Genomic DNA, 20,771 nt, shown 5'->3' with positions numbered 1-20,771 from the left:
GAATTTATGATTTCCTTCTTTATTTTTTACATTTCTCCTCTGTCGATACCACATTAAACTTTATTTCTTATTTCTTGCGGCAAAAATGTTCCCATGCAGCAATAATATCGTGGTATCGATGGTAAAATTAACCAGGGAATAAAGAGAAAACTAATTATCCAGTTTTATAAGAACAACAGAAAGTTTTAGAAAAGTGCATTATATCGTACAGTTTTCCTTCTACAATAAAAAAGATAAAATAAGCAGAACGTTCATGACCTGGCGTTCCTAATTCTTAAGTTACGAAGAATCGACAGCGACAAAGTTCTAATTCACACCACATCACGTCCTTAATTTTTGGTACTACTTTTTAATGTGACTCATATGGACGCTATTACTAAAGGTGATAGGCAAATGAGAGAATGATCTTTAACGGCGACCAAAAAATCAATTTATTTCTGTCCTTACTTCGAAGTATCTTACTTTGTGGAAGTGATTACATTTGTACAAAGACTCACAAAGAGGACAAGTTATGCCTTTAAGACTCTGAGGCATTCAGCGATGCTTATTGGTTTATTATATTCTTCTTACTGTGAAATAATTGAAACTGAAGGTAATGGTGTCAGTTTCATTGTGCACCATAATTAAAGACGTGGAATGCAACCGATTAGAGCATTTAGGAAACTAAATCAGGCATAGCGTCTAAATAAATATATTAATTCTTATGAGAAAATGTTTCTTGTTGGCGTTCCTGGTAGAATTATAACGTTAATCGAGCACTTTTTATTCTGAAAAATCCGGAGGAGTGTAATGTTCTACAATGTTGTCATTATTTATGACACTTTTTATTTCATGCTTTCAATGTTTATCCTCAGAAAGAAATTATTGTTGATCAGCTATTATCCTGGTTGGTTATCATTGGCTGTACTAGATACGATCCTTTCCTCTATGCTGGGAACAAAGTTACTCAGCCAGTTAACTGGAACTTACTGTCTCACGTCATACAGAAATCAGGGACTATGTAAAACTGATTATAGTTACAAGAACAGCAAAGAGAGCAATTAGGTCGGTATCACCGAAAATAATACCAGACTGCCCAGTAGAAGTTCTGATACTGAAAAAAGCTGACGTACTTTCAACACATCGTGACAAGACCTGATTCACGTGAAAAGATCTTAATGCAGAGGAAGATCGAAGGCACAAGGAGAAGAGGATGGGAAAGGGTAAGATGAATTGCTGACATCAGAGAACTAATGGATTCCAACCAGGAAAGTCTTAGAGAGATGCTGCAGGACAGAAGTAATTGACTTGCAGTCTTACTTCCACTCTACATGGTCTGTAATCCACAGTAAAAGGTTCATAATACCAAATACGGATTTAGGTTTAAGGCTGTACGCTGTACACTACATGCACGTCTTCCCTTTTAAATGTGGCTCATTTCGAAGCGGGACTTATCAGTGATGAAAATTCTGTCCCAGTCAATGAGATTCCAGGAGGGAGCCAACGTCGTCCTTAAATAGAGCATGCAACGTTGCTGGGGAGCTCCATACTGTAACTGATAAACCTATGCTCGCTAGGGAACCCTTTACCAGAAGAAGGAGCTGGACAGGTTACACGTAGTATCTTCATCTGTCACTGCAATTTGCACAGTAGATAAATCTTTTGTTCAAAATAAATTTTAAAAGGTTTCTGCTCACTTGAGCGATGCAGATCCGCAGCGGGTCGTCAGTGAGAAGTGAAATACGACGATCTCTCATGGATTTGTGAGAATCAAATTAACAAATAAGCCGAATGTTATGCCTGTTAACAGGATGAATCAACGTTTTAGAAGAGCTGGGTGCATATGACCAGAAGAGTAGCTGCTGGAAAGTGAAGCTAAAGGATTTATAGTAGGGAATAATACCAAAGGGATGCTTATGTAAACATGTACACTCCTGGAAATGGAAAAAAGAACACATTGACACCGGTGTGTTAGACCCACCATACTTGCTCCAGACACTGCGAGAGGGCTGTACAAGCAATGATCACACGCACGGCACAGCGGACACACCAGAAACCGCGGTGTTGGCCGTCGAATGGCGCTAGCTGCGCAGCATTTGTGCACCGCCGCCGTCAGTGTCAGCCAGTTTGCCGTGGCATACGGAGCTCCATCGCAGTCTTTAACACTGGTAGCATGCTGCGACAGCGTGGACGTGAACCGCATGTGCAGTTGACGGACTTTGAGCGAGGGCGTATAGTGGGCATGCGGGAGGCTGGGTGGACGTACCGCCGAATTGCTCAACACGTGGGGCGTGAGGTCTCCACAGTACATCGATGTTGTAGCCAGTGGTCGGCGGAAGGTGCACGTGCCCGTCGACCTGGGACCGGACCGCAGCGACGCACGGATGCACGCCAAGACCGTAGGATCCTACGCAGTGCCGTAGGGGACCGCACCGCCACTTCCCAGCAAATTAGGGACACTGTTGCTCCTGGGGTATCGGCGAGGACCATTCGCAACCGTCTCCATGAAGCTGGGCTACGGTCCCGCACACCGTTAGGCCGTCTTCCGCTCACGCCCCAACATCGTGCAGCCCGCCTCCAGTGGTGTCGCGACAGGCGTGAATGGAGGGACGAATGGAGACGTGTCGTCTTCAGCGATGAGAGTCGCTTCTGCCTTGGTGCCAATGATGGTCGTATGCGTGTTTGGCGCCATGCAGGTGAGCGCCACAATCAGGACTGCATATGACCGAGGCACACAGGGCCAACACCCGGCATCATGGTGTGGGGAGCGATCTCCTACACTGGCCGTACACCACTAGTGATCGTCGAGCTCTAGTGATCGTCGAGGGGACACTGAATAGTGCACGGTACATCCAAACCGTCATCGAACCCATCGTTCTACCATTCCTAGACCGGCAAGGGAACTTGCTGTTCCAACAGGACAAGGCACGTCTGCATGTATCCCGTGCCACCCAACGTGCTCTAGAAGGTGTAAGTCAACTACCCTGGCCAGCAAGATCTCCGGATCTGTCCCCCATTGAGCATGTTTGGGACTGGATGAAGCGTCGTCTCACGCGGTCTGCACGTCCAGCACGAACGCTGGTCCAGCTGAGGCGCCAGGTGGAAATGGCATGGCAAGCCGTTCCACAGGGCTACATCCAGCATCTCTACGATCGTCTCCATGGGAGAATAGCAGCCTGCATTGCTGCGAAAGGTGGATATACACTGTACTAGTGCCGACATTGTGCATGCTCTGTTGCCTGTGTCTATGTGCCTGTGGTTTTGTCAGTGTGATCATGTGATGTATCTGACCCCAGGAATGTGTCAATAAAGTTTCCCCTTCCTGGGACAATGAATTCACGGTGTTCTTATTTCAATTTCCAGGAGTGTATAAAGCTGTTCGTCTGCAACATTGAGTTTAACAGTTATGTTTAAAAGAGAGGATATTTTGAAAGCGACGAGATTTGAGAAGTGTATCAAATAAACCTTAGGACTCTTGGCCGAAAAGACACTTGTTGAGTCAGGCTTCAGAGGTAATACGTCATTAGCTATATCCATTCCTTCCAGGAAATGAAAGAGTGAGTGTTATTTTATCCATGTTGGATTGTGTGAACTCCTCATCCGTTAATAACAGCTGGTGAATGACGCAATCAACAACAAAACATTTTGCAATGCTTTACTTCAGTGTCACGACCGGTTTCAAACTGCCATACATATCTCCATATGGCTAATATTTTCAGTTACATAGATATTTTGAACGTAAGCATCTTGTCTGCCACTGCTGCACTGCGCAAGAATATCTCAATATTTAGTTCTTACAATTATATACTGATATCATAAATACGTTTACGAAATCAGTATATAACAGTTTAAATATTAACTATTAAGGTGAACAAAAGAGTTGCTCTCATCGCACTCTCCACTTTTTTAATTTCGTATTTCCCTCAACTAACTCATATTCAGGATTGGGGAGAAGAGAAGTTTGTGGCACAACTTGACTAGAAGAAGGGGTCGGTTGGTAGGACATGTTTTGAGGCATCGAGGGATCACAAATTTAGCATTGGAGGGCACCGTGGAGGGTAAAAATGGTAGAGGGAGACCAAGAGATGAATACACTAAGCAGATTCAGAAGGATGTAGGTTGCAGTAGGTACTGGGAGATGAAGAAGCTTGCACAGGATAGAGTAGCATGGAGAGCTGCATCAAACCAGTCTCAGGACTGAAGACCACAACAACAACAACTCATACTCTGTTACTAGTCTTAAATAACTTTGTACGAGGGCAGTTCAATAAGTAATGCAACACATTTTTTTTTCTAGGCCAATTTTGGTTGAAAAACCCGGAAATTTCTTGTGGAATATTTTCAAACATTCCCGCTTCGTCTCGTATAGTTTCATTGACTTCCGACAGGTGGCAGCGCTGTACGGAGCTGTTAAAATGGCGTCTGTAACGGATGTGCGTTGCAAACAACGGGCAGTGATCGGGTTTCTTTTGGCGGAAAACCAGGGCATCTCAGATATTCATAGGCGCTTGCAGAATGTCTACGGTGATCTGGCAGTGGACAAAAGCACGGTGAGTCGTTGGACAAAGCGTGTGTCATCATCGCCGCAAGGTCAAGCAAGACTGTCTGATCTCCCGCGTGCGGGCCGGCCGTGCACAGCTGTGACTCCTGCAATGGCGGAGCGTGCGAACACACTCGTTCGAGATGATCGACGGATCACCATCAAACAACTCAGTGATCAACTTGACATCTCTGTTGGTAGTGCTGTCACAATTGTTCACCAGTTGGGATATTCAAAGGTTTGTTCCCGCTGGGTCCCTCGTTGTCTAACCGAACACCATAAAGAGCAAAGGAGAACCATCTGTGCGGAACTGCTTGCTCGTCATGTGGCTGAGGGTGACAATTTCTTGTCAAAGATTGTTACAGGTGATGAAACATGGGTTCATCACTTCGAACCTGAAACATAACGGCAATCAATGAAGTGGCGCCACACCCACTCCCTTACGAAGAAAAAGTTTAAAGCCATACCCTCAGCCGGTAAAGTCATGGTTACAGTCTTCTGGGACGCTGAAGGGGTTATTCTGTTCGATGTCCTTCCCCATGGTCAAACGATCAACTCTGAAATGTATTGTGCTACTCTTCGGAAATTGAAGAAACGACTTCAGCGTGTTCGTAGGCACAAAAATCTGAACGAACTTCTCCTTCTTCATGACAACGCAAGACCTCACACAAGTCTTCGTACCCGAGAGGAGCTCACAAAACTTCAGTGGACTGTTCTTCCTCATGCACCCTACAGCCCCGATCTCGCACCGTCGGATTTCCATATGTTTGGCCCAATGAAGGACGCAATCCGTGGGAGGCACTACGCGGATGATGAAGAAGTTATTGATGCAGTACGACGTTGGCTCCGACATCGACCAGTGGAATGGTACCGTGCAGGCATACAGGCCCTCATTTCAAGGTGGCGTAAGGCCGTAGCATTGAATGGAGATTACGTTGAAAAATAGTGTGTGTAGCTAAAAGATTGGGGAATAACCTGGTGTATTTCAATGCTGAATAAAACAACCCCTGTTTCAGAAAAAAAATGTGTTGCATTACTTATTGAACTGCCCTCGTATATACATACATACACACGCACACATATATGGTATGGATCACGTGGCTTTAAAATATTTCTGCAAAATTTCCGCTGACAGTTACATAAAAATTTATTGGACACAACTTGTGCTATAGTTCTTTAATAATAGTTTCATTCTTAGAGTGCAAGCATTTCTATGTCATTAGCATGCTGCATTTTGCATGTCCCACGAATCACCTTTGCTCTGTTTATATCCTTGTTCAATAATACATGAGAGTTCTGTTTGTACCTTTATTTACTCTTTGCGTTGTAAACAAAAGCATCATGTGTGTAGCACATGTGTGATGCCTAATATCAACATTAAGACTATTATGAAGTAGTAGTTGATGTGATCTTCAGTCCGAAGACTGGTTTGATGCAGCTCTCCACGCTAGTCTACCCTATGCATGCCTCTTCTTCTGCGAGTACCTACTGCAACCTACAACCTCCTGAATCTGCTTACTGTATTCATCTCTTGGTCTCCCTCTACGATTCTTACGCCCCACGCTTCCCTCCAGCACGAAATGTGTATCCCTTAATGTCTCAGAATATGTCCTACCAACCGATCTCTTCTTATAGTCAGGTGGGGCCACTAATTCCCTTCCTCCACTATCTTCTCCTTACTTACGTGATCTGCCCATATAATCTTCCACATTCCTCTGTAGCAACAACTATGAAAAGCTTCTATTCTCCTCTTGTCTAAACTGTTAGTCAGCCGTTTTTGACTTCCATACATGACTACACTTAAAAAAAAAAAAACTTTCAGAAAAGACTTCCTGACACTTAAATCTATACTTGAGATTAAAAAATATTCCTTCTTCATAACCGCGTTGCTTGCCATTGTCAGTCTACATTTTACATCATCTATACTTCCACCATCATGAGTTATTTTTCTGTCCAAATAGCGAAACTCATCTACAACTTTAAGTGTTTTGTTTCCTAATCTAATTCCCGCAGCACTACCTGATTTTATTCGACTACATTCCATTATCATCGTTTTGCTTTCGTTCAAGTTCATCTTATATTCTTCTTTCAACACACTGTCCTTCCCGTTTAACTGCTCTTGCAAGTCCTTTGCTGTCTCTGACAGATTTACAATGTCATCGGCAAACTTCAAAGTTTTTATTTCTTTTTCCTATGCTTTAATTCCTACTAAATTTTTTTTTCTTTTATTTCCTTCACTGCTTGCTCAATATATAAATTGAATAACTCCGGGGATAGCCTACAATCCTTTCTCACTCCCTTCTCAACTATCGCTTCCCTTTCATGCCCCTCGACTCTAATAACTGCCATCTCGTTTCTGGACAAATTGTAAATAGCCTCACGTTCCCTGTATTTTTAATTTGAAAGAGATTATTCCAGTCAACACTTTCAAAAGCTTTCTAAGTCTACAAACGGTATAAATGTATATTTGCCTTTCCTTAACCTATCTCCTATGAGAAGTCGTAAGGTCAGTATTTCCGCGCATGTTCCCACATTTCTCCGGAATCCAAACTGATCTTTCCGGAGGTTGGCATCTAACAGTTTTTCCAGTCTCCTGTTTAGATTTCGTGTTAGTATTTTGCAAATATGGCTTATTATACTGATTGTTCGGTGTTTTCACACTTCTCAGCTCCTGCTTTCTTTGGAATTAGAATTATTGTTTTCTACGTGATGTCTGAAGTATATCGCCAGTCTCATATATCTTGCTCAACAGAGAGAAGAGTTTTGTTATGGCTCTCTCTCTCAAGGCTATCAGTCGTTTCAACAGAACGTTGTCTACCCCTGGGGCCTTATTTTGAATTAGATCTTTCAGTGCTCTGTCAAGTTCTTCAAGCAGTTTCATATCTCCCATATCATCTTCAACTATGTCCTCTTCCGTCTGCATAACATTGCTCTCAGATACATCTCGTTTGTGTAGACGCTCTACTTACTCCTTACTCCTCTCTGATTTTCCTTCTTTGCTTAGGACTGGTTTTCCATCAGAGCTGTTGATATTCATGCAGGTGGTTCTCTTCTTTCCAAAAGGCTCTTTTAATTTTCGGGCAGAGGTAATTTATCTTTCCTTTAGTGATACATGCTTCTACAGCCTTACATTTGTCCTCGAGTCATTCCTGGTTAGCAATTTTGTACTTTCTCTCAGACTCACTATTTAGAAATTTGTATTCCCTTTCGCCTGCTTCATTTATGATATTTTTATATTTTCTCTTTTCGTCAGTTAAATTCAATATCGCTTGTGTTACCCAAGTATTTCTACTAGCCTTCGTGTTTTTACCTACTTGATCTTATGCTGCCTTCACTGTTTCACCTTCAAACCCATCCATTGCTCTTCTCTATATTCCTTTATCCTGTTCTTGTTTATAGTTCCCTAATGCTTTCTCTGAAACTCTCTACAACCTGTGGTTCTTTCAATTAACCCAGATCCAATCTCCTTATATTCCTACGTTTGTGCAGTTTATTCAGATGTAATCTACACTTCTTGACCAATAAATTGTGGTTAGAGTCCACATCTGCCGAACTCATGAAATGTCTTTCAGTTTAAAATCTGTTTCCGAAATCTCTGTAGTATCATTATATAATTAACCCGAAACTTTTCCGTGTCCCCAGGTCTCTTACACGTATACAACGTTCTTTCAAGATTGTTAACCAAGTGTTAGCTATGATTAAATTACGATCTATGGAAAATCCTAGAAGGCGGCCTCGCCTTTCATTACTTTCCCCCAGTACAGATTTAACTATTATTTTCCCTTATCTTTCTTTTCCTACCATCGAATTGCAATCCCTTACGACTATTAAATTATGTCTCCCTTTATTGTATGAATAATTTCTTTTATCTAATCACACATTTTTTCAATCTCTTTATCATCTGCGGAGCTAATTGGCATATACACTTGTACTACGGTGGTATTATTAAACTTAATCCTACATTACCCCTATTTGATTTTGTATTTGTAACTCGGTATTTACCTAACCAGAAGTCCTGTACCTCCTATCACCGAACTTCACTAACTGCCACTACGTCTAACTTAAACCTATCCAGTCCCTTTTTAAATTTAATAACCTTTCTGTCTGATTAAGGATCTGCCATTCCTCAATCCGATCCATAGAAAGCCAGCTTTGTTTCTCCTGATAACGACATCCTCCTGAAATCCGAATGGGCGACTATCTTAATTCCGTAACATTTTACATAATAGGAGGCCATAGTCATTTAACCACACTGTAGAGCTGCATGCTCTCGGGAAAAAAATTACGGCAGTAGCTTCCCTTTGCTTTCAGTTGTTCGTAGTACCACCACAGCCAGACATTTTGGTTGATGTTACAAGGCCAGATCAGTCAGTCATCCAGACTATTGCCCCTGCATCTACTGAAAAAACTGCTGCTCCTCTTGGGGAACCACACGTCTGTCTGGCCTCTCAAGGGATACACCTCCGTTGAGGTTGCACCTACAGTACAGCTATCTGCATCAATGAAGGCACGCAAGCCTTTCAGAAATGGGAAGGCCCATGGTTTATGGGATTGGGGCGGAAGGGGGGGGGGGGGGGGAGGGAAGGGGATGGGAGCGGAAGTACGGCACAGTAATATCTGTTTACAGTTCAGCAGCATATACGAGGGTTGAATGAAAAGTAATGCCTCCACCTTCGTTACTTGGGTTTGGATGGAAATATTTTAATGAATAAATTCACAAATAATCCTTACAATGTGATCTTTAACTATCAATATTCACTTTTCCACATAATCACCAGCCAATTGGATACATATCTGCCAACGATGAACAAGTGTTCTGAAGCCGTCAAGGAGGAAGTCGATACTCTGTTTCCGCAACCACAGTCTCACAATTCTCTCAACGTCTACATCAAAAGCATAATGATGTCCCCGCAGATTGTCTTTCATTATTAGGAAAAGATGGAAGTCAGACGGCGCTAAATCTGAAAAGTATGCAGGAAGCCGAATGGTGGTGAGATTCAATCTCTGAAGTCCTGCTGTGGTGGTTTGGCATTGTCATCCTGCAGGTAAACATTTTCCTTTTCCTTTCCGACCATTGTTAGCCATCGTTTGAGAGTTCGCAGCGTAGTGATGTAACACTCTGAATTTATTGTTGTTCCACGAGCAAGGAAATCAACGTGGATAACACCATCCGCGTCCCAGTTCACTGTGGCTATGATTTTTCCAGCTGAGGGCTGTGTCTTGAATTTATTTCTCTGGGGCGAGTCTTTGTGTCGATATTCCATAGACTGGCGTTTCCGTCTCCGGGTCGTAATGGTGTACCCACATTTCGTCTCCTGTCACAGTTGAATGAAAAGAGGCGTCACTTCATTCTCATAACGCGAGAGGAATTCCTGGCAAATTTCAAGTTTGCGCGCTTGCATTTCAGGAGTCAGCATCCGGGGTACCCATCGTACAATAATGTGCAATAATGTGACCCACACAATCTTTTGAAACGCCGATTGTGCTTCCAGTTTCTCTCTGAGTGATACGACGATCGTCCTGATTCAGTCTGTCAACATTTTGCTTATGAAACAAGGTGGTTGCTGTCACAGGACGTCCAACTCTTTGTTTGTCAAGCAGGTCAGATGTTCCCGCCTCATCATCTTTAAACATATTCGCCCAACGACGCACAGTACTCACATCAACACAATCACCATAAACGGCTTTCATTCTCTGATGAATCTTCTTTGGGGTGGCACCTTCTGTTGTCAGGAATACATTGACTGCACGTTGCTTAAATCGCACTGACCGATCGCCTGCGCAGGGTTCCATACTTTACACTGTAACAACAAAACCGTTCAATGCTAAGTCTTCCCGCCAATTGGAACTGTGTAGAAGAGGCTGCGGAACAATCCAGTACCTGCCGCATACCAATGCTGCCAACTGTTGAAGAGTTAGGAACGTGGAAGCACTACTTTTCAGTCAACCCTTGTACAACGACCTGGAAAACCATGTGGAACACGAAAAAAATCTCCATGTACTGGAACTTGTTCCGTTAACAGAAACACAGTAAAGTTCTTGCATTTATATTCATATGATATGGAATATGTGTATTCACTTACATAAGTTGCAGTACACGGAATTTGTTTCGTTGTGGTATAAAGAGGCACTAAACATTCAAATAATCTTGTGTACTGCATTAGCAGATGACATGCTGTTGATCAAAGCAACTATGGTTCAAATGGCTATGAGCACTATGGGGCTTAACATCTATGGTCAGCAGTCCCCTAGAACTTAGAACTACTTAAACCTAACTAACCTAAGGACAGCACACAACACCCAGTGATCACGAGGCAGAGAAACAAAGCAACTATGTAAGTGAAAACATTAGTCATCCAAAGATGGACTTGGTAGCCTGAAACGGGTTAGATTAATGAAATAAAACGTTTCAAAAGTATATTCGACTGGTTGCACCATTCACCAACTGTGAAAGGTTAAGCAATTTTTTACTCGCTCTGTCTGTGAAGTACACCTGCACTAATCCGTAACTACACCCGATTCACACCAATAAGGCAAAAAGTCATAACCACTGTCCACTGCGAGACTGAATTCCACCTGGTGACATTATGAGCACATGATGAGATATGGAAAGTGTAGAGTCCAAGCGGAATGGAGATAAGTTAGAAATCATTCTAACGGGCCACAAAGGGGAAAATCTTCTGACATAAGCGACTATGACGAAGAGCACATTGTTATAACCCGGCAAACGGTAACGACGAAGCTGTTGGCTGTTGGCGTACTGCTGTCGTGAGTATAATGTAGAGATCGGAGATGGTCCACGCTGCAAAGCAGGATAGGCTGTGATCTGCAGCAGAGCGAGCACAGTAAAATGCTGCTCCGGGCACATTTCAGAGTACACCGTCCAGCGTACATTGTTGAACATTGGATTTTGTCGCTGACGACCCATACGTGTTCTTATGATGATCCAACAATATCTTCAGTTACGATTGATATGGGCACGGGATCATCGAGATTGGAGTGGGTAGGTGCAAATGTCTCGGCTTCTTAGATAGCTCGCCTTTCTTCTTACAAGGGGAGGCCGCCAATTGTGAAATTCAGATTCGATTCATACTGCGCATAATAAAAGCTCATTGCCAGAGGTGTAATGTGGCAAAGCACCAAGATGCACTTCTCAGCCGTTGTCGAGAAAATCGACATTTAAAAGAAACTGTTGCAGTGAAATACTCTCTATGATTAATAATTTTCCACAGCGTCGTGGCGCAGCGGTAAGCGCTCTGGTTTGTAAACCGAAGGTCACCAGGTCGAATCTCGCACCATGCAACTTTTTTTTTTGGTATTTGTTTTTTCTAATTAAAATGTGTGTACACACACACACACACACACACACACACACACACACACACATATATATATATATATATATATATATATATATATATATTTGAATTACAAAAAACTAATAATAAAAAAAATGGCATGGTGCGAGATTCGATTCGGCGACCTTCGGATTACGAACCCAAGCGCTTACCGCTGCGCCACGACGCTGTGGAAAGTTACTAATCGTAGAGAGTATTTCACCGCAACGGTTTCTTTTAACTGTCGATTTTCTCGACAACGGCTGAGAAGTGCATCTTGGTGCTTTGCCACATTACACCTCTGGCCATGAGCTTTTATTATGCGCAGTATGAATCGAATCTGAATTTCACAATTGGCGGCCTCCCCTTGTTAGACTAAGTCGATAGTTGTGCCGAGAGACGCCTTCATTCAGGTGAACCGTTGTTCGAAAGAAGCACCGCGGCACGAACGCGCGAAGGTGTGGACAATACTACGTTTATGTGCGCTTCCGTGAACCTGTGTTAGTAACCGAAGGCAGCACGAGTTCGGCGGGGTACGTGAACTTTATTGCAGACCATAGGTATCCCTTCGTGCTTTGAATCTTCCCTGATGGCGATGGCAACTAGCCGCAGGGTAACGCACCTTCTCACAAGACCACAATCGAGCTTCATCATATTGATGAGCATGATAGTGAACTCGCCTTGACATCTTGGGCACCAATTTCGCCTTATCTAAACCCAACGGAACACATCTAGAGCACTGTAGCCATCTCCAAGTGAACAAAACACCTTCCTCTAATGTACCTTAATTACGTGATTTGTGTAGAGACATACGGTGCCACATACCTCCAGGAAGCTGCCAAGGATATATCGAACCCACATCACGCAGAGTCGCTAATGAACTGCGCTCCAAACACGACCACAACACAATTAAGCAGTGGTCGTAATTTGTTGACACATCAGAGTATGTGCCGTGCTGCAGTGTATCACGACACCATTCTTCACTCTCACTGCGCCCGACTGGTCTCGTGAGTACGAAATCAGTCTATTTCGACTTAGTGTGTCTGCCACATATTTAACACTAGTCATTTCAGTTTCACTTTACACACGTTTTTATCTAATCTCATGGTTGGAGTAATAAGACAAGCCTTCATCGCATCTCCCTGTCTCTCTCTCTCTCTCCCTCTTTCTGAAAAGAAATACTGCAAATACCATTCCTCAGGTTGTTCACTATCACCCATCTGCAGGACCATCACTCAAAAGAGACCCAGTACTGTTCGCAATCTCAAATCGTTATTTCCGTTTCTGAGGAACTGTATGCAGCTGTTCTGCTTCGCACACAGAGACAACAGCGGTGGTGAATATCAAAAATTAAAAAAAATTAAAAACGAAAAGGCTACCCCCAAATAGGGGTGGTTGTGGTCGAACCAGAGAGACGATTTCAAAGTACGTTTTCCATGATGAATAGACCCACCATAAAAACGTACGTGCTACAGGGCACAAAGGGCTTTATTACCACAGAGCCTCGTTACCAACAATAGGACAATCGACGTAACAAGGTAAAATGGTCACGCGCCCCAGTCTGTCGCAGCAACCACTGGAACTGAGACATTTAGGCCTCGGCCCGCTGATGAAAGGTGAGCGGGCGGCAGGCGGCTTATCGCGGGTCTGGGGGGGACCGCCGTCCCGTCACGGCAGCGGCGCATTACGCAGCTACACGGCCCAATTGCCGTCATTTGGAGCAGGCGCAGGTAATTGGCGCCACATAATTTTATAGAGGCCGCGCGCACGCAGCCATTAAGCGAGGTCGTCCTCGTCCACGCCCGTGCGCCTTTATTATGAGCGTGGGAGGCGGAGGAGCCTCCATATGCGCAGCCCACAATCCAACACTAGGCACTCCGTCAGTGTCCTCCAAATTCTGACTCACAATATACATAACCGACCTTGTGGATGACATCGGAAGTTCACTGAGGCATTTCGCGGATGATGCTGTGGTATATCGAGAGGTTGTAACAATGGAAAATTGCACTGAAATGCAGAAGGATCTGAAGCGAATTGACGCATGGTGCAGGGAAGGCAATTGAATCTCAATGGAGACAAGTGTAACGTGCTGCGAATACATAGAAAGAAAGATCCCTTATCATTTACCTACAATATAGCAGGTCAGCAACTGGAAGCAGTTAATTCCATAAATTATCTCGGAGTACGCACTACATCAACATCTACATCTACATGACTACTCTGCAATTCACATTTAAGTGCTTGGCAGAGGGTTCATCGAACCACAATCACACTATCTCTCTACATTCCACTCCCGAGCAGCGCGCCGGAAAAACGAACACCTAAACCTTTCTGTTCGAGCTCTGATTTCTCTTATTTTATTTTGATGATCATTCCTACCAATGTAGGTTGGGCTCAACAAAATATTTTCGCATTCGCAAGAGAAAGTTGGTGACTGAAATTTCGTACATAGATCTCGCCACGACGAAAAACGTCTTTGCTTTAATGACTTCCATCCCAACTCGCGTATCGTATCTGCCACACTCTCTCCCCTATTACGTGATATTACAAAACGAGCTGCCCTTTTTTGCACCCTTTCGATGTCCTCCGTCAATCCCACTTAGTAAGGATCCCACACCACAATATTCTAACAGAGGACGAACGAGTGTAGTGTAAGCTGTCTCTTTAGTAGACTTGTTGCATCTTCTAAGTATCCTGCCAATGAAACGCAACCTTTGGCTCGCCTTCCCCACAATATTATCTATGTGGTCTTTCCAACTGAAGTTGTTCGTAGTTTTAACACCCAGGTACTTAGTTGAATTGGCAGCCTTGAGAATTGTACTATTTATCGAGTAATCGAATTCCAACGGATTTCTTTTGGAACTCATGTGGACCACCTCACACTTTTCGTTATTTAGCGTCAACTGCCACCTGCCACGCCATACAGCAATCTTTTCTAAATCGCTTTGCAACTGGTACTGGTCTTCGGATGACCTTGCTAGACGGTAAATTACAGCATCGTCTGCGAACAACCTAAGAGAACTGCTCAGATTGTCAGCCACGTCATTTATATACATCAGGAACAGCAGAGATTCCAGGACGCTTCCCTGGGGAACACTTGATATCACTTCAGTTTTACTTGATTAGGAGTGATTTAATATGGAATCATCATATAAAGTTGGTCTTCGATAAAGCAGATGCCAGACTGAGACTCATTGGAAGAATCCTAAGGAAATGCAATCCGAAAACGAAGGAAGTAGGTTGCAGTACGCTTGTTCGCCCACAACTTGAATACTGCTCACCGGTGTGGGATCGGTACCAGATACGGTTCATAGAAGAGATAGAGAAGATCCAACGGAGAGCAGCGCGCTTCGTTACAGTATCATTTAGTAATCGCGAAAGCGTTACGGAAATAATAGATAAACTCCGGGGGAAGACACTGCAGGAGAGACCCTCAGTAGCTCGGTACGAGCTTTTGTTGAAGTTACGAGAACATACCTTCACCGAGGAGTCAAGCAGTATGTTGCTCCCTCCTACGTATATCTCGCGAAGAGACCATGAGGGTAAAATCAGAGAGATTAGAGCCCACAATGAGGCATACCGACTATCCTTCTTTCCACGAACAAGTGGATCACCCTGTTGCACAAGCCGCTACATATGTACAAACTCCACACATCCGTTGACTGGCGGGAGATAGGATATGCAGATTCAATCTGCGGGTAAGCGATCAATCCATGCTGGGATATCTGATGGTAATGAGGCTGATGGCGCCAGTCTGGTTGGACTAGCATGGCTATGCAGTATTGTTGGCACTCGTTGGGAGGGTTGAATTAGCCAAACCCAAAGAAAGCACTGATGTCAACAATTGGTCATCTCATGTATCCACATGTATGTAACTGTCATGATGTGAAGCAACTGCAACCATTTTAGATATGGCAGCAGATATCATGTTTTCGACATCTTCAGCCCATCAATGGCAGCAGAAAGTTGCAGTATGTCTATGATGCAAGAAGAGACCCAATCTATCAGCTGTAAACTATCCAAAAGCATGGTGCTGTTAGAGGTCTCCTGTAAATCCGCTGTCATTTGAATCCTGTAATGAGAACCAACCATCATACCTTCCTGCTGAGGAAGCCACCTTCAGGCTCTTCGTTCTTTCTACAGAGTCGCTCTGCATGTATGGACGGAACCAGCTGACATTTCTTCTATCGCCTCAGAGCCCGTCGTTTTGGGATATGAATGTCGGTATCCAACAATGACTGTGGGTCGTTAGCATCAGGGACAAAAACATCAGTTTGTACCACTAAGTCTGCAGTGGTCCACCTCTCCTATGGACCTATTCCTCATTATTTTTGCAAAGCCGATGCGGGGGGGGGGGGGGGGGGAAGGGAGGAATGTTCAGGCAGTGCAGACTGTTCATCCATAGTGCCCTGCCATTGTATCAGGGACTGCTCACTGCTCAGTGTCTCGAGAGTTGATGGTCACATCGTAGAGACTGAAGAGTTCCCATGTACATCAACAAAGAACCATCTTCTACAGTGGTGTCAGTTGTGTGATGCATCGTTGTGTATAGCTTGATATGAGATGTTCCTGTTGCCCACATCCCAAAAACGTCTTTGCCTGACCGTCATAAATTACGATGGCACTGCAGCTGCCTATGGCCAAATGTAATTGGATATATTTACTATGGTATATGTGTACCTGGCACATCCCATTCAGAAATGGATACATGAAAAGTGTGTCAACTTTTCCACTCTACGGTTTATTGCAGTGCCATATCGTCTAATTCCTGCGACCACCATCTCCACAGACACTTCAAACAACTGCTTAAACACGCAGGCCACCCTCTGGCTAAGACCCAGATGTTCCACTTCCAGTGTGCCAATGAGTACACTCAAATGTCTGAGCTGAATGTCGCTCATATTATTGAGAATTCTTTCAGAAGCTGTATTCTCCACCATTTTCATGTAGGCAATGCTACACACGATGGACAGGTGAATATTTATTACTTAATGGAAACCGATGTGATAATCGTCTCGTGAATTTTTTTTTAAAATTCCCGTTGCTTTTGGCCAAGCACAGCTAGTCATAAAACTTAACTTCAACGTCGACCTCACTGAGAAAATGTCATGGTGCGTCGAAGGAAGTAAGTTGCTCAGAGATGACTGTAAAGGAAAACAACACTACATGCATGCTGTCACAACAGGCACAGCTGGCACTGCAGTGATCATCAGCCATATGAAATGCGAGAATACAATTTGAATTTGTGAATATGGCTAGACTTTGGCTACACTAATCATTTACAGCAATGAGCATGAGTCACCGAGCTGCAGTACTTACATTACAGTTACCAATATGTGACGTAGGCTGTAATGTCTTTGATGTAAATTTTTGATGTAATGTGTAAAGTAAAAGATTATGCAATATGTTATATCAGAAATGTGATTGAAAATGAGTTATAGTCGAAATTATGTAATCGTATAACATAAATAAAGTCCGTTTACTTTAAAGTCTACTACAGAACATGTTTCCTTTTATATTCATGAACTCATAACACACACTGTGATAGATTGTACAAGCATCATTTTGGGAAACAGTGTTGTCACTGAGAAATCTCAAAAAGTCTGAATATGGAAGAGAAAATTTTTATAACGTTATAGAAATTCATTTTGTCCACGGTAAATGATAACAGCCAAACAGTTGCATGATAAAGATTTAATGTAATCCTTGACCACGGTTTCGGTATATCTAAATACGCTCACGATCCCTTGGTCACGATTGTGTTATGTATCTCCACCACAGGATGTGATTTTAGTGTATTTGTGCTTCTGATGAAGGTATATTTAGAAACAGAATTTTGAAATACATTTTCTGTTCACACTGCTTCTGGTTTATGTTGTATCTTTATTTGTGATTTCAACTGATTAAAATTTCTACAATGTCTCTTGCTGAATGGTAACTTAAGTCAGTGTTATGTACCAGCTGAAGATACCAAACAGTTTTGCCATACAAATTAGAAAATGATACCTTGAAAAATACACGAGTTGATATAGCACATAAAGCATGAAAATTGGTAGGACTCATAAAATTAGTAAGATTTAGTAGAATGGAGAAACGAAGTAGCTTAAATATTTAAGAATGTGGAAATGAGAAGATTGGAACAGGTCAAACGTCCCCTTAGAACAATTATACAAGACTGTCCTTAAACTGATACACAATATTTTTTTAGCGCAACGCAATCTGACTTTCAAAAATCCCTACAAAAGAATCCAGGTTCGTATCCTGGCAGGGTCGACATATGAAACGTCCCCTCTGAACAATTTATACACGACTGTGCTTAACCTGACACACAATATTTTTAGCGCAACGCAATCTGACTATCAAAGATCCCTGCAAAAGAATGGCCCTGAGTAACATTAAACTATACCTTTCAGAAATCAGTTACCTCACAAAAATCTTCATTACTCGAACTACTGCAATACCGCGAGCGCCACTACTGCCAGCTAAATAAAAGATTCAAACTACGGAAGGCACTAACTACTGATAGGCATAGTTAGCAAAATGAAAGATTTTAATAGAGAACAAACAATGTATTTACCTTAATAGTCATAATATACATAGCCGTTCATGACAAATTACAAAACTCCGCCATCTCTCTCCCCACATCCACCACTGCTGGCGGCTCACCTCCAACTGCGCAACGCTACGCGCTGTTCACATCCAGCTGCCGCTGCCCAACACTACAATGGCAGACAACAATGCAAACTAGACACAGACTGCACACAGCACAGCCAGTGATTCTCACACAGAGCGCAACGTGGCGTTACCAATAAGAAAACCTCAACAGCCTACTTACATAAAAAATTGTAATGCACGATGATCACTGTATACTTTTACGTGCTTACCAGAAAGAAAGAAACGGAATTTGTTAAATGCCCAAACGATAGCTAAAGCTTCTAATTCAGTAACGGAATAATTTTTTTCAGATTTTGTTAGCACTCGGCTAGCAAAAGCAATGGTTTTCTGAACAGTAGTGTCATTTTCTATGGCTTCTTGAAATAAATGGGCACCAAGTCCGACTTTAGAAGAATCCGTGCTAAGGCAGAAATCTTGTGACAGATCTGGATGAGCTAGTATTGGCGCGTTAAGTAGCGATTCTTTCAAAGAATTGAATTCCAACTGTGCTTGTTCGTCCCAGTTCCAAATAGTGTTTTTTTCCAGTGAGAGAACAAAGTTTTGGTGTAACAAGAATTTGCATATTCAGAAAACGACGGTAAAAATTTACGAGACCCAGAAAACTGCGGACTTGTCTTTTTGTGGATGGAACTGGAATGGCTCTGATTGCTTCTAACTTTCCAGGATCCGGCTGAATGCCTTCAGAAGAAATAATATGTCCCAAAAACCTCACCTTTGACCTACCGAATTCAGACTTTTCCAAGTTAACTGTAATTCCAGATTCTGCAAAAATACGTAAAAAACTGTTAAGGATGCGATTATGCTGTTCCCATGAAGCTTCTGCTATTAGAATATCGTCCACATATAAGGTGATATGACGTTTTAAGAACTCAGGTAATATGGAATTTAGCCCGCGAATGAATGCTGCTGAAGAAATGTTCAAACCAAAGGGAAGTTTCCGAAACTGATAACAAACGCCGAAACAAAGGAAAGCTGTGTATTTTCTACATTCTGGATGAAGTTCGATCTGATAAAAGCTGGATCTGAGATCAATGGAAGACAACACTTTCACACCATTAAAATTTTGAAGAAGTTCTTCCGACGTTTGCGGCCTGTCTGTTTCAGGAATAATGATAGTATTGATTTCTCTCGAATCTAAGACAAGTCTGATCGATCCATTTTTCTTCTCAACAGCATGTAATGGATTGTTGTATGAGCTTACTGCAGGCTCAATAATGCCCTCGTCAAGCACAGATTGTACTTCTGTTCTAACACGGTCCCTATAATGCGCCGGAATTACGTGTGGTCTAACACAAAATTTAGTATGCTCACGAACACGAAATTGGTATTGAAATACCTTGATTGTTCCTGTTTTGTGAGTAAAAACTGTGGAATGTGCTTGTAAAATCTCAAAAAGGTCTTGCCTTTCATTGTCATTACAATTCTCAATTGTTTGAATTTTATTCTGAATTAACTCATTAGTATCAAATGCGCCGTCGATATCACCCCTGTCAGTACTTGCAGAGTGATTGTTAGTGTCAAGTTCCGTTGAAAATTGCGAACTGTTGTCTAACAGGAGGTAAAGCCGATTAATTTCTTCGTCATGGTTTGAGAGCCAATCTTCAAATTTCAAAGCTACTGACTTACCTTATTTTTCTAAACTTATTTCAGCATCGTGAAAGCTTAAGATTGCTTTGTATTCATTCAAAAAGTCTACTCCCAGTATAATTTCCGTCGACAATAATGGAACAATAAGAAAGTTCATAGAGAAGCTGTGGCTTTGACAAGAGAATTCTAAATTGGTTTGTTGGCGCACATCTACACTTTTTCCAAAGATTGCACCTTGTAATTTAATCTTACGTAACGGAAGTGTGGGGCAATCGTTCGATTTGTTACATTTGCTAAAGGCTGTTTCACTAATTACTGAAATGGGACTGCCAGAGTGAAGTACTGCCGTAAATTTTACGTCATTTACTGTAATGTGAATCACAGGATATGCAATGTTGTTATGTTTTACGTCGTGTTCCTGGAGTAAGATGTCCCTAATGTCTTCCAATTTTACGTAATTACTAGCTGCGTCGTCAGTTTCATACGTACGTTTTGTGGCTGCCTACGGTATGAGTCATTGCCTATTGTCTCTTTGTTGGCGCGCGTCGTTATTGGGATTTCGAGACCTAACGTCTACAAATTCGCCTTGTCGAGAGGGCCCTGCTCTGTTTGAATCCCGCCAGTTCTGATGCAATTCAGGTCTGTCGTTACGA

Source organism: Schistocerca piceifrons, chromosome 2 (genome assembly GCF_021461385.2).
Source record: "Schistocerca piceifrons isolate TAMUIC-IGC-003096 chromosome 2, iqSchPice1.1, whole genome shotgun sequence".
NCBI lineage: Eukaryota > Metazoa > Arthropoda > Insecta > Orthoptera > Acrididae > Schistocerca > Schistocerca piceifrons.
Note: the sequence above shows the minus strand (reverse complement) of the source record.